This window comes from Chaetura pelagica, unplaced genomic scaffold (assembly GCF_000747805.2).
Source record: "Chaetura pelagica isolate M959 unplaced genomic scaffold, ChaPel_1.0 scaffold55, whole genome shotgun sequence".
Taxonomy (NCBI): domain Eukaryota; kingdom Metazoa; phylum Chordata; class Aves; order Apodiformes; family Apodidae; genus Chaetura; species Chaetura pelagica.
In genome coordinates this window covers 3,169,474-3,184,704 of record NW_009953571.1, presented here as the reverse complement: position 1 = coordinate 3,184,704, position 15,231 = coordinate 3,169,474, and the positions used below count along the sequence as shown (strand labels likewise).

At 39.1% G+C, this 15,231-nt stretch overlaps 1 protein-coding gene across 1 annotated transcript in view; it reads left to right on the top strand.

Moving 5' to 3' along the window:
• The window catches only part of LOC104390453 (chromosome unknown open reading frame, human C11orf49), a 78,516-nt gene that overhangs the window by 44,474 nt on the left and 18,811 nt on the right, over positions 1-15,231 (top strand). The window lies entirely within an intron of this gene.

Here is a 15,231-nt window from a genome sequence, read left to right as displayed (position 1 = left end):
CCCCCCCGCTAACCTTATAATGTGCATACATACAGAAAAGAGTTTGTCTGAAATTATGCATATTTTACCCAAACCATAGAGGTAGTGAAGCTGCTTTGACAAGCAACTTTAATATCTCTCAAGCTGTGGAAAAAGGCTGTAGGGGAACCAATAGTGTTTGCCAAAACTGTTTAGCCAAATGCCTAAACATATCCTCCAACCATACTTGTAGGGTTGGGCACAGCAGGCTTGGTCTGAGTCAGACTGACAATGCTTCTAGAATAATTCTGTTTCAGATGTAAAAATTTGTGGATGGATAATGAAAGCACCTCTGCTGACTTCAAGTACATTAGAGTACAGAGCAAAGCACACCAGTGCAGACAGTCAGGAGACTAACATGAATCACGGTCTTCACCTGTATTTTGTATTGAAGCTTTCCAAAACAAATAAAACCATTGAAAACATTAATCAAGCTACTACCAGTGGTTCCTTCGTCTTGACAGTACCAGCTCACTGAATAGCTTGTTAGCCTGAGGATTCTTGCTCTTTACTAAGTAATGCTATCTGTTGCACTCATCTTCTGAGCATATCCACTTGTATTGAAGTGCCTGCATGCAGCAATACTTGAAAGCCTTCTTTAGAATTCATTGTGCCCTGTGTTTTGACTGAGCAATTTATATTAAAACCATTTCTGCTTCCCTTGCCTGTTCTCTCCCTTCTCTCTTCTGCCCCCTCCTTTTTCCTGAGTAACTGTAGGGTGAGAAAAGAAGCCGTTTTGCATTGCACTACACTTAATGTAGCCAAGAGGTTTGTTCATTGCCGCTTTGTACTTTCAGGCAAACGAGAAAATTTAGATTAATAGGTTGTTTATTCTTTTGCGTGTTCTTCAAATCAAAGGCTCGGGATTGCATTATTAAAGAAGTTTTGTGTGGCAGGCTTGGAACTGTCCTCACTGAGCTGTACATGAAGAAAAACGATTGCTTTTCATCCTCCACTCATTATGCAGACTGGCACAGGAACACTGTTAAATGCGGTATCATGTACTGTCACTTAAAGACCTTTCTTCTGTACAGCTTGATGTTTGGCTCCGATTTCACAGGATGATCTGTCTTGGAACAGACAAGGAAAACCCTAGAAATAGAAACACATATGTCCTTATGTTTTAAAATTTTAAATATTCACCAGTTTAATAAAGAGAGGTTTTGTTTGGAACACTAGTGACTGTCTGCTTTGCAGTGCTCTCAGATCTCTTCACTGGGGATTCTGTTCATTTGTTTCTCATTTGTCCATTTGGCAACACTGCACAATTAGGCTTTCAGTGATAATCTTCTCAGCCAAATCAATCAGGAAAGTATTCAACATTATTTTGAGACTGGCCTTATAACTGAAAGATCTACCTAGAGTTTGGGTAGCTGACTAAATGCGAGTCTGTTTCATGGATGTTCTGTACCAAATGGGCAACAGCATGTCTCTGGGTCTGTGATTACATGAAGTACTGTAATTCCCTTGGCATTCTATAACAGAAGAGTTTCTCTTGACACAATGCCTTCTGCTTTGAAAGTGAAAAGACTGGGGGATGTAATTTAAGAGATGAGGATGAGATTGTGCCTATTTTATGTAAATAAGAGGAAAAAAGTTGCTTTGCCTTATGTGTTCTACTTCAGTTCTAGCTAACATTCAGAGCAAGAAAGGCAAAATTGCACATTGAACACTGCAATTCATCATGTAAGAAATGGGAAGTCCTCTGTTGTGTGCCACATGCCAGCATCACTATGTGCACACTGGGAAGTAAGCAGTGTCACAGCCACCAGACTGGCCGAATTGCTAAATATTCCTTGTGTAATAGTATATATTCTTCCTCAGTTTCAGACCTGATACAGTGTGTAATAATCACATTTTTTCTCATTGCCTGCTGGGTTTGTGATTTTGCAGTCCCTTTGCCCAGATTAGAACCCTATTAACTGAATCACAGTTCCTGCACTTCTATTCTCTCTGCTTTCTACCCCCAGTAATGCTTGCAGGCCATGATAGCCAAGTTCATAAAAGAGTTACAGATCGTTAGAATGTTATGCATCAACTTTTAACCTGTTATAATGTGTATTGAAAATCAATAATTGGACCTCTGTACTCTCCTGTATTTCCAAGCAGGGAAGGAACCATGACTGAATCCCAGACTTCCTATGCACAGCTAGTGCTTTTTGATCTTTGACAAATCTGTGACTCAGCTGAACATTGTCACTTTTTTTAGGAAATAATAAATATTTTTTTATCTTTCTGCTTAATAATTCTAGATACTATTTCAGCTGCTTTCATTTTAGCCCTCCATTCAGTGAATTTTTTCCTTTTGAGCAGTTTTGAGTCAGATATGATCCGACTTGATGATTTGCTGAAATACTATCACTAAACACTAATCTTCCTTGTGTTGCTGACCAGCAGTGTTTACACTTGCAAAAATTAAAAGACTGGATTCATAAGGAAGTATTTTTATACTTGAAAGATTAATAATAAAATATATGTGGTTTACAGAGCATACGTTTTATCTAGTCAAAACCCCTCTGCTCCTATCCCTGTTTAGCATCTAAAGGCAGATTATTGCAGCCAAAAACTCCATATTCCTGCTATATCTGAGACTTGTAGTAGTTATATAGTTTTCTTTTTGTTTCCTATTAGGTATAATAGAAAGTATTTTCATTGCTTTCTTTTAACATCTAGAATAGTTAAAAGAGACATTGAAGTTAGCATCTGATCTGTCTAGCACTGAAGGGCTACACTGTATCCATGGAAAGACTTTAGAGTGATACAGACAGCAGTTCAAAAATAATAGAAACTCAGAAGAAAAGCTCATTAAGTTCCCAAATAATTCACTGATTTGTTATTTCAAACCTTAACTGCAAAACAAGTAATGATCATCTTCCTTGTGCAGTGGCAGTGGGTGCAGAACTGTGTGTCCTTCATTCAGCAGAAGTCTGTTCTGGTCACAGCTGTGTATACAAAGCTGCATGTGCAAATGAGATGTACACAGAGGCTCTCAGTCTATTTCCCTTTGCAGCTCTCATCTGTTTGTTCTTTACCAAACCCCAGAAAACATCCTCCTCTAAGGAAAGAGCAAAAGTAAATAGTGAGATTTGTTTTTCCCCTTGATAAACATGTCATCTAAAGTGACTTGCCAAACATAACCTATTTAGTGGATATAATTTAGAAACCTTGAACTTCAGCATTGTTTGTTGCCCACCAGTGTGCACCCTCAATGCCCATAGTCTTCCTGTCAGAGTTCCTGGTTCCACAAGCTAGTAATTAAAGTCTTGCTTTGGCATGTGGCTCCAGGTTCTCAAGTACAGAAAGTCACTTCTATATTTCTTTAAAAGCTGAGGAGCTGCTTCTGGTAGCTGAACCCCCTTTTGTCTGCTGAACATCTTGGAACTATTTTGGAGGTGGGATATTTTCTGTTTTCCTTTGGGATCCCCTATATATTAATAATTTTAATTAATCTTTAATCTCTTCCTAGCTAGCACTACTAGTTTTGGAGTCCTTAGTACTGCTTGTAGATGGGGACTTGGAACAGCAAAGCCTAAAACAGATCCAGACAGGAGATAACTCATGTGAAAGACAACTGGAAGCTTGGATGTTGCCTTGAAGCATGGCATGAAAGTGAGAGGACTATGAATGAATATATTTATATAGCACCCCTATTTTTATCATCCACTTCACATAAAGGACTACTAAAATGCAGCTACATCTGATGTAGTGAGTTTAGATACAGTTTTTTTGCCAGAAACAGAAGGAAACAATTTTTTTTTTCCAACAAGGCAGCATTAGGAAACTTTTATCATTGCATGGTGCAAATAGGACTTCAGCTTTTAAGCTCTGCTTTGAAAGATCCAGCACATTTCCTTTGAGTCAAGAACATATGCTGAAATACATTACATTTAAGTACTTCTTAAAGCTGTATTGCTGTATGATTTGCACCATCTGATTTTCAGACTTGTTCCATAAGTCTCACTATTGAATGGGAAAAGAAGGGCAAATGTTGCAGCAAATAAAAGGAACATGTGTTTTTCTAAGTCTTCAATGGCTGGAGATGCTTAAAGAGCAGCTTTCATCTTGACTCCCACTCTGAGGGTTTATCATACTTGCATTTCCATGATGATTTTTTTGCTGAACAGTCAGGATATTGTTGCACAGGAGACAAAAAAAATTGTAAATGAAACCACAAAGAGTACAGTTGTGTTAAACAATGTAGATGAGGCCCCAGCTGCTAGTAGAGGTTAATACAGTGTTAATCACCATGGATAGCCCATCTCACTTGTGTCATGAAATGGGTTACTCAGCAGTAACTGTATGTGGGGTGTTAGGAGTCCTGTCACCTTTTATTTCAAGTAAGGACATTCCTACATATTTCAGAGGTTGTGTTTTCTTTCTTCTCTGCATTCTCAGTAGCCAACATCACAGCAGCAATCCATCCAAGAGTTTCCACAGTGTACTGACCATGCTTCATTTAGGAGAAATTGCTTGTGTATCATATCTGGTCAGAATAATTGGCTCACAATACTAAGCTATCGTCCCATGCTAATCAGTTAAGTGATAGATCTTTTCATTGTTCTGCCATAAACATCCTAACAAAGATGCTGAAAAGCCTGACCTCATTATGAGGCTGAAAGGATTAAACAACTGAACTGTATCTATTTTCAGTTTCTACAAGCAAAGATGACAGTATGGATTAATCTCTACATTTGTCCTCCAGTAGATGGCCTTTTTTCCCCCTCTCTAGAAAGCCCTCTGTAGCAACAAGAAAGTGTCCTTTTTCTTTCCTCAACAAGAGTCGCTCTTTTGTCTACTTTCTTACACTTCCCTGATTACCATAATATATGCATACCATCAGTGTTAGGGCATAATGCTGGAGGATTTAGGGCATTTGCCTGAACTTTTCTCCAGCAAAATACTCTTAATTTGTGGTTCATGGGAGATGGTCCATGGAAGTATATTTAGCTGTGAAATAGGTGGTATTTAAGTTGAACTTTGACAAAGATGTGTTATTGTCCATGAGAAACTTTCAGGATTAATGGACATCAGAAGAGTTTAGAACTTGATGGGCTGAAACTTAAAGAACATTTAAAAACATCAATTTATTTCATTTTTTAGTAGTATCTGTGTTAGGTTGTTCTTAAGCATGTATTTCTCCTTGCGAAATACAGAGAAAAATAACTTATTTCCATCTCTTTTTCTCAATCTTTAAAAAAATTATTAGTATTTTTTAGGACACATTACTCACTAGGGTATTGTAAGAGTTAAAATCAGGAGACGTTACAGAACCTTAGCCAAAAGCACACCCTTAAAAGGAGTAGTTGGATGCCTTGTTTTGGGTTTCTCTTAATGCATTCATTCTGTTCTGCATTCAGACCAGTTCTGTAGTAGTAGTCATTTATAATCATTAATCTAGCTCATTGCTATTGTAATGGGCTCCAAACGTTCTCTGTGGAGTTTACATGCTCCACTGCATTTCCTTCTAAATAACTAATGATGACTTCCTCAGTCTTGTCATTCACCAGATTACCTTTCTCTAGCCAGTTCTCTTACTGATTTGCTTGGTTTGAAGTTCATTTTTTTAGGTTTTTTATACTCATAAAAAAGACTCAGGATTGGTGTGTTTGAAAGCATTTTACATGAGTGAACATGAGATGAGGGCAACAAAGTTGGTGAAGGGCCTAGAGAATAAATCTTATGAAGAACGCTTGAATGAGCTGGGAATGTTTAGCCTGAGGAAGAGGAAGCTGAGGGGAGACCTCATCAGTCTCTACAACTACCTGAAAGGTCATTGTAGAAAGGTTGGTGCTGGTCTCTTTTCACAGGTAATTAGCGACAGCACAAGAGGGAATGGCTTCAAGCTGCAACAGGGGATGTTTAGACTGGACTTTAGGAAAATCTTTTTCACAGAAAGAGTGGTTAGACACTGGAATAGGCTGCCCAGGGAGGTGGCTGAGTCACCATCCCTGGATGTGCTTAAGGGTCATTTGGATATGGTGTTGGTGGATATGGTTTAAGGGAGAACTTTGTAGAGTAAGGATGGTGGTTAGACTCGGTGATCCCAAGGGTCTTTTCCAACCTGAATAGTTCTATGATTCTATGATCACTACACAGGCATAGGTCCAGATACTGCAACAGTTATTTTTATGAACAGGAGATTTAGCTGTTGACTCAGAGACTCCTAAAACCAATGTCCATTCCTTTCAAACTGTTTTCTTCAGCGTTATAATTTGTGAAAGAAAGTTCGACAAAACTAGTCAACAGTCTGGGTGCTTGGGATTATACTGCATAGCCTGTATCTATATATAAACATACTGTACGGCCAGGAATATAAATGCCTTTCAGTTCTTGAGAAAGGTTCACGTTTAAGTCAAGTCAGATTGTTCCAGGTGAACACAAGTGCACAGTGAAAGATGTGCTAGACCATTCAGTGCTTTGTGGATCAGAACCAGCTCCTTGAGTTTCACCACGAAGAGCTGACCGCTTTGTGTAATTGCATACTGGTGTCAGTCTTGGTGGCACATGGGAGTCCCCATTCTTCACAAGCCTGAGCTTGTCTCTTTCATGGTTGGGCTCATGATGGACACATTTCAGAGAAGCATTGTCAGAGTGCCTGCTGTGATTACAGCTGTTGTTGAAGGTGCAGTAAATTGTTCAAAAATTTGCAATGGATTTGATGTGGAGCAGGGGACACACATGTCTATCCTTGATGGTGATCTAAATTATGCTGAAATGTTTTATCACTCTTCCTTGGGGTGTTTATAGCATCTGCACTGTTTCCTGAAAGCCTCTTCCAAATGAGTTTTTAAAAGAGAAAAAGAAAAAAAGTCCAAAACATTTCTGTTTCATTCATGGTTTTGAGAAAATGATTGGCCGTTGCACTTCATGCTTTTACATGCCACGCTGTAGTCTGAAACACTTGGGTGCTTAAAGGTATTTTAAAATATCTGATTCTACTGACACTGGTTCTCCAGAACCTTTCATTGTTATTTCCTGGAAAGGTCAGGCTAGAGAGAAATCTCAAGTCAAGACCTTTCACCTGAGATTGCTTTAGCCATCTGCAGCATTTCCATAGTTCATTTTATGTTCTCCTTAACTTCTACCTCCTTCTCTCTATAGGCCAATGTCATAACTTTCTTCTGCTACCTGACCCTGTGTGCATGACACAGATAAGCTGTGTGCCAGCTGGCTGTATTTCTGGGGGCTCCCAAAGCAGAAAAAAATACCAAACAGTAACTGAAGGCTGTGTGTCTCTCCCTGGCTGTAGTCCCATAGTTTTCACTGGACCTAGTACATATCTGAGCGAGGGGGGGCTGGATGTAATGTCCTGTATTGCATGAGATGCAGCTGCATACCACCTGCCCATTTACTCTGCCCGTCTCGTGATGTGTAGCTATGAATTCTTTAGTTGTTTTGAAGATCTTAAGCTTAATGACAACTTGTTTTCTAGAATAGCGACTGATCCACATCTTGTCTAAAGATTACTCTGCTGTTTGAGAGCTTGGGGACATCTTGATGGTCCCCTCCCATTAAGTGTTGCCGGCATTTCTGTATTTTACTGTTAAGATTGCTGTGGGTCCCGTTTCAAGTGGTTGAGCAGTCTGCCCCCCAGATGGCCAGGACTCCAACAGAAATGTTTGCTCCTTATTGTTTACACAACCACTTAGCTTTGGCATTGGATTGATTATGTTCTCAATGAAAGACTGAAAAATCCTAGATCTAAGAGTTCATCTCTCACTTGGAAGGTCTGCTAGATACATCTTTAAAGTGACGTTACCGTGAAAGGAAAAAATAGTTTAATAGTCAACATATTCAAAGACTGTCAAATGTCACAGCATTTCAGTTACACCTTACTGTTGATCTGAAATTGTACCTTTTTTTCCTAGTTTACCTGGATCCTCTCTTCTGTTCTTTTGGTTTTGCTATGTCTATATTTAGTAGATTACAGTGCCTGTTATTATCTGATGTCATTTCCCTTGTCTACCTACAGATTGAGGGGTGATCTCTGCTGTTCCACAGGCTTACAGTTATCTAAGAATATACAGTGTATTTATAATCACACATAACTTCAGTTGTAAGGACATTCTTAACATTTCTTACTAGGCTCTTTAATGCCTCTGAAACATGAGGGTAAGTCATACATTTTCCTACTGTAGTTCACAAAACCAGCCTCTTTGTTTGCCTCAGGCTTATGTCCTTTGGAGAAGGCTAAATGTCCTTTTGGATCATACTTCCTGAGCTGAGCATATCTTTGGGGTTATATATGCTTCAGAACATGCACAGAATTGTCTTCACGAATGTTAAAAAAGGCTGCATGGATAAAATAGGGTGTCCACATAGTAAGTAAAGTTTAAGTCATTACTTGGTTGCTGTAGTCAATAATGTACCGGAAAATTTAAACCACGCTCTTTTGTTTGTTGTCTTCTATATTTTTCTACTTCAGGAAATACTGACAGAAGTGGCTGCTCCTCCTTCTTTATTGTTTGCTGTTCTTGCACTTTGGGAACTCTGAATTCTTTAAGCTCCAACTTTATTCAAAGTCCTATCCTATAGTTAAATAAATTAAAGAGTTAACATTGTAGTTAGTGTTGCATTAGGTCTAGTGTTAGGGTTCCCAAAGTAGGTGGAAAGTTCAAGCTTGAGTCATGGTTCAGGCTGTCTGCGGATTCAATACCACACTGCATCAGTTAAACTTTTCCACTATTGGAATGTTTTCTTTACAACCATGAGAGCCGAGAACATTTTTTATGTTTCTAATGAAAGTTTAAATTTTTCAGTTGGTGGATGTGCCATGCTAACCACATAAGCACGCCAGATGATAGCCTTGGACTGTACCTTTGGCACAGCTTGTCCTGCCCCGAGTAACGTTCACTCAAAGCTGAAGTAATGCTGCCACATAAAAGGTTTGATACTGAAGGATAATTATGGGGAATTTGAAAGGGACTAGAGGATGATTAAAGTTTGTATAAACAGCAAGATTCTGGATTTTGGAGATAGAATTGGAGCAGTTCTGTATAAATTCATTTTTTCTTTTGTAATCTGGCAAGTGGGTTATTGATAGAGGGGCTTAAATCAAAGGGCATAAAAACAATCAAACCACCTAGAAGACTTTCTCTTTTTAAAAACATTTAGCTCACTCAAAATATGATGCTTCTGGAGCTTTACCCATAATAAACCTGCTTTTCACTGAATTTACTGTTCATATGAACTGTCCAGATTCCTTCCAGAACAAATGAATTAATTCTTCACCTTTTCCTTCTTACCTGAGTGCCTCAGAACTAGCTTTCTGCTCAACCACAGTGCTAATCCCCTCTTGCAGCAATCTCCCTACAAATCTTTTTAGGTCAGTGTGCTTAGCTCTCCACTATTTTTGTCCTGAGTCTGACACAGGTTGTTCCAGGCAAATCTCACTAAATCTCTGTCAGTCTTTGCTTTTTCACGTCAAAAGCTGGATCTTTCTACCTGTTGACAACAGAAGTCACCTAAGTTTGCTGTTTGCAGTGATGCTCCTCCTGTAGAGTGTAAAACATCTTGTTTGTGAAGACCACTTGCCTGCAGCAGCACCTTTATGTCTGGCAGGACTTTGCTAGTAGTATCTCATGGGTCAGGAGAGGCAAGCCATGGTGCAGCCAGTGCTGTAGGTACCTTCCTGGAAGAACCCCCTGATTGGCTTTGCTGCTGCTTCTTGATCATCACCATCAGGAAGTCAGAGGTAGTGCATCCAGCTTTACAATTAAGAATTATTTTTTTTTTATAATATCTAATGAGATTGAGCCAGACAATGGTACAAAGCCACATAGTCTTTTAAAGCTACTTATGTCTGAGACACCATGTAGAGCACAGAGTCTTGTGTTGATCCATGAACAGATTTGACCAAATACCCTCTTTAAACTATTCATTAGGAAACCTTCCTTTAAATACTGACGTTGATTCTGAGCTAACATGTCAGAAATCTTTGGCTTCTAGTGGATTTTCCTGTCACTGAAAAGTCACAAGTAGGTCTCTCTGTTTTCATCTGATTTTCCATTGCTCTTAAAACTGTTTTCTAATGATTGTAGGAGCTATCTGCACACTTCAAGAGCAGAATGAGTCCTGCTGTACACACCTTACATAAACATGCTTATACAACTTAAGGGGAAAGTGTGTGAGTGCTTATTCTTTATTTCTCTATATTTAACCTTTCATCTCGAATTATGGGGAAAATTATGTGACCTGCTGTTTTGCTTTTTGTTTGTTTCAAAAATAAGGAAAACCAGTTTTTAAAATAAGACTATTTTCTGGATTTAAATCTCTTCTTGTGAGTGGAAAAAGTGAAATAGTCAAAGAAATAGCCCTTGAATGTTTTTATTTTGTTTAAAATTCTTATTTAAGCAACCATCCTCTCAAGACCAGATCTTTTTCATGACAGCTCATAAAATCTCTCCATGCTAAATTTTAGAAATGGTTAATTAAAAAGGAAGAATTTTTTTAAAAAAATTTATTTTTAGAGTAGCAAATGTTATGAGGAAAAAAGGGGTTTTTACACCGCTGTGTATCAGTGTTTGAGTCCTATGCATGGATTAATTTTCCTACAATTCTTGGTTTTCTGTTTGTTATTACCACTAGATATATGGAGAGATGAGGAAATGAGGCCATAGGTGTCCTGTGAACAAGGTGTGGGGAGAACATGGCCTATTAGCCAGACTTGAGTTGTAAAGTTGCAGTGTTATTGATGCTCATGTTTATATTCAGGTTTTTTGTGAAACTGCAGCTTCTATAGACAGAACAAGACCACCTTTCATTTTTAAGGGCATTTTGTTTGTTTTTTTCTTTTCTACAAGGTTGCATATGTTCATGGATATATAGAGAAACCTAAGGATGTGATACTTACTCATACCAGAAGCCTTATAAAACTGAAGGCCAGGAAAGACTCTCCCAACATTAAAAAAATAATAATAAAAGTTATTTATTAGGCTTTTCTCTGCTATATCTCCAGGAGACTGATTTAAAACTCTGTGATTTTATAACTCTTGAATGACTTCATGACTGTGGTAGGAAAGCAACCTGTGGAAATTGTGTGTCCTACTATAATCCGAAGGGGAAGGCTACATTACCCAGGCGCTCCAGCCTGCTTAGTGCTTGTACATAAAAGAGGATGGGGATAGGGAACTTTAATATATATTCATCAAGGCATTCCTTGTGTTTCTGGGAAGTTACTAATGTGACTTTTTGGGGCAGAATTCATATACTAACTGCAGTAAATACTCCCGTGCTGTTTTGGGCATATTTATAGCTGTTACAGTGTTGTGAGAGGATTGTAGATAGCTACCTAGATGTAGCAGCAATGACTGCAATTCAGGCTAAGTCCTAAATATTTATTTGCTTCCAGAGTAGATTTTGCAGCCTTCACTGAGTACCAGGCTTCTGTGGCTAGGCTTCTGTTGTATGAAAGATAACTAGCAGAAAGATAGTTCAGGTGTGTCTACTACACTTCACTCAAGACACTGACAGCAGCATAAACACATCATTTAGTATTCCTAGGGTTTGCATCACTTCATGTCAGGTGCCACCAGTGAGCCACATACAAACCAGAAATAAAGCTGGTAAAAACAATGTTTTAAAAGGCAGGGAAATACAAAGCAGCTGTCCTCATATTTGTCAAAGGTAGGCTGTTTTAATTCAAGAATTTGCTGCCTAAGACTGTACCACATGGACAACATCTATCTCCTCTATGCCTCTGAAACATGAGGAAGAGTCTGCCTCAGGCAGGAGTGAGATTTGTAGAGAAGAGTCTGGATTTTGCTAGTGACATGGTAGCAGTGGCAGTACAGGCTGGTGAAGACAAGTACAGCAAAAATTCTGAATCAACAAGTAAAGTACTTCCTCTGCAACTCTAGCCATCCCACTTCAGCTTTCTGTACTTACTCTATGGAGCCTCCCAGCTCCTTCTTAGCATACTGGTGTTTTAAAATCACTCTGGAATTTATTAGCTACTTTGCAATAGAAGAGCAAAATGTTAGGTTTGACTGTATATGAACATGGTTAACATGCAAATTGCAATCAGTCTCTCTATCCTTAAGTACACTGTATGATCAAGTTTGTTGCACTGTGAGTGCATGGTAGAGTGTGTGTGTATAGCTCCCTGCCCTGTGCTGTGGGGTCAGATTTAAACTCCCCGTGATTTGCTTCATTTGTTACTGGAACTTCAGATACAGTAATTTGTGGTAGCAACCAAAGTAGCAGTTGTGGATTCCAGTTTTCACCCATTCTGACTGGTACCTTCCTTCTTTTCTTGCTTTCTTCATCATGCAATGTTGAACACTATTTACTCAGCTGTGGCCTGGAGACAGGAAGGAGCAATGTGGTCATGCACCAAAACTGCCCTTGTTTATTCCAAGCAGCTCTTGGCAGACAACATGGTGCATGGGCAAATGTAATTTTCTGCATGGTCTTCACTGGCCTTGCTGTAGGGAATAGGAAAACAGTCATCACAGCAAACTTAAGGTCACACCTCTTAAGGTCTGTGATGATCCCATTCCATGTAACAGGTACCCATCTGCAGTCTGAGAAATTGATATGATTTATTGGTTAGGTGCCTGGGGTGTCTACAGGCTGAGCTGTGTTATGGCCTAAAAGACTCTGCATACTTCAGTAACTAATAGGGTGCTGTTTCTCCAGGCATAAGAAGCAAAGAGCTTCTTTCTTTAGACAAGGAAGTTCTCTGCACCACTTCAGCTTTGCATGCAGTTCTCATCTAAATAGATGATTTGCTCAAAGACTGAGACTGTAATTGATTCCACTTTTATTGAGAATAAACTTCACCCTCTGTGAAGGCTGACTGGAGAGGATCTCTGCCACCCAGAGCAGACTGCCTGTCTTTTTGAGCAGACTTCTTTCCCTCTGTGTTCTTTTGTTGTTTTGTGGATGATGCTGTCAGTTGTTACAAAGAGGAAGGACAAGAAGACAGCATAAATTATTACATGTTTGAAAAGTATATTATTTCCAGCAAATGAGAGATCTCTGTGTCTTTGAAAAGTATATTATTTCCAGCAAATGAGAATGAGTTTTGTGTGTCAAAACTAATGCTTGCTTAGGGCTCAGTTATCCTCTCAAGCTGCTGTTGTCTAACAACGTGTGATTCTGAGATTTTGTGAACCTGACAGGGACTGCCAACAAAGCCCAGCTTCTTCAGGAAACCTCATACTTCCAAAAAAACCCTTAAATTCCTTCACCTCTGAGGGGAGAAAAGAGAAAACTAAGATTCAGAATTAATGAAAAGGGGCTTCACTGATGAAAGTGGGCAGATTATCCTCCCAGAGCCTGTGTGTTCAGAATTCATGAGAAATGCTTTGTACACTGCTGGACACGACACCATGAAAATCTAAAGAGGATCAAAGCAGAGCAAAAGATATGACTGGGCTAGGTAGGGAGGAATGTAGAGGGTAAGATAAACAGATTTAACTTGAAATAAAGGTACCAGTTACAGAGATTGAGTAAGATACGTTATGAAGAAAGGGTTGTTGTAAGGATCTGTTGACAAATTAAAGAAAGAAATAATGGAGAGCAAGAGGTGTAAGGATGCATAAATATGAATATGAACTGAAACAAACAAAAAATATAAATTGAGTATTGCATAAAGCTTCCAAATGCTGTGACTCCTTCAGACAAATTTTTTAGAGAAATATAAGAAGTTTAATGCTCAGGATTATTCAAAGCTAGATTTAGAAAGCCTTGAAGTAACAGCTCCATACTGTCCTCTGCAATTATGAGAAGCTGTTTCAAAAGAGCCTTTTTATGCCCAACTTCTGTTTTCCTGTAACATGCTTCCCGTGCTGAGCCTGTTGAATGTGATTTCATGAAACTAGCATGTACCTAACACAATCAGATAGTTTTCTTAAGAACTTAGGACCAAAAAAGAGAAAATTTGCTTTCTTCTATGTTGTATCAGGAAAGAGAAATAGTGAGCTGAAAATTCACTTTAAAATGTGCATCTTCCTGCTCATGATAACAGAGCTTTTCAATAATATGGCTTTGCAGTTATACATAAAACTTGGTGATACTTTTCTTTATGACATTCAAGGAGCTGATTAGCTAACATTGTAGGAGACACCCCCTCTATTCCACTGGGTACTATCATTAACCTGAGCTCAAATATACACTGTCTGAAGGGCCAGGGTAGTCCTTCCTTCAGACAGGTAGACCAAGTTGCAATAAAGAGTAGCCTTTGATTTGTGTCTTAGTAAGAAATGGCAGTACAAAAAAATTACAGTGCCCTCCATATTCTCGCAGACATCTGTAATTTCAGTGCAGTCACAGAAATTTCATTCAGCTCAACATTCAAATTTTGGAAGAAGAGAGATTCTGATATATTTATCCCTACGGCAGAATAGGTTGCATAGATTCTTGCAATAGTGTTGTAGCTGTGAACAGGCACATTTCTGACTGCAGAGTTGGTTTGTCTAGACAGAGCAAAATCACCTTTTCCTGTCATGACCCTAAACCTGAGGTGCTTCATTAGATAGAAAATCCTCCCAAGAGCAATGCAAAGTACAGTACTCTAGAGAGTGTCTATAATAAATGTCAAAGAGTCTGACAACAGGTTTTTTTCAGATACAGGGATTCCTGAACTGAAGGGAAAACCAGTAGCTCTCTCCAATTTTTGCACTGCTATTCTGGCTTATAGTGTAGGTAAAGGAAAAGTCCATTTTGGTGGCAGTGCTCCTGCAGTATCTCCTTAGTCAGCGCTGAAAATATTCATTTGGCTGGTTTGGATGTCGCAGAGAAATGTCTCTTTGATACTGCATACCTGCCTCTTGAAACATCTGAAAGGGCACAACATTTTCCCCTTCTCTCCTGTCAAAGTGCCAGGCTTTGGGGCGTTGTGGAGATACGAAGCTGTGGCTGTCATCTGGGACAAGGTTGATTATTTGGATCTGAATGTAAGGAAAGCTAAGCTGTGTCTGTGGCAAAAGAGCTCATGTACCTCAGTCCTAATGCCTGTGCCCTTTGGATCCCCTCCCTGTCTACTGCTTTGCTGTACTTCCAGCCCTCATCCTTCCATACTTTGCATTCTTCTGTATATAGAAGCACTGCAAAATTGCTGCTGTTCCAATAGTCTTCTTCTTAACTCCAGTCCACAGCTTTTTGGACTCTGAACATACAATCATGTAGGGCTTTTTGACATCGGTAGGTTTCCATTCCCTTGGGATCCTATCAGCTTCCTTAAGAGTCACCTCTTTTAGACTCCTGCTG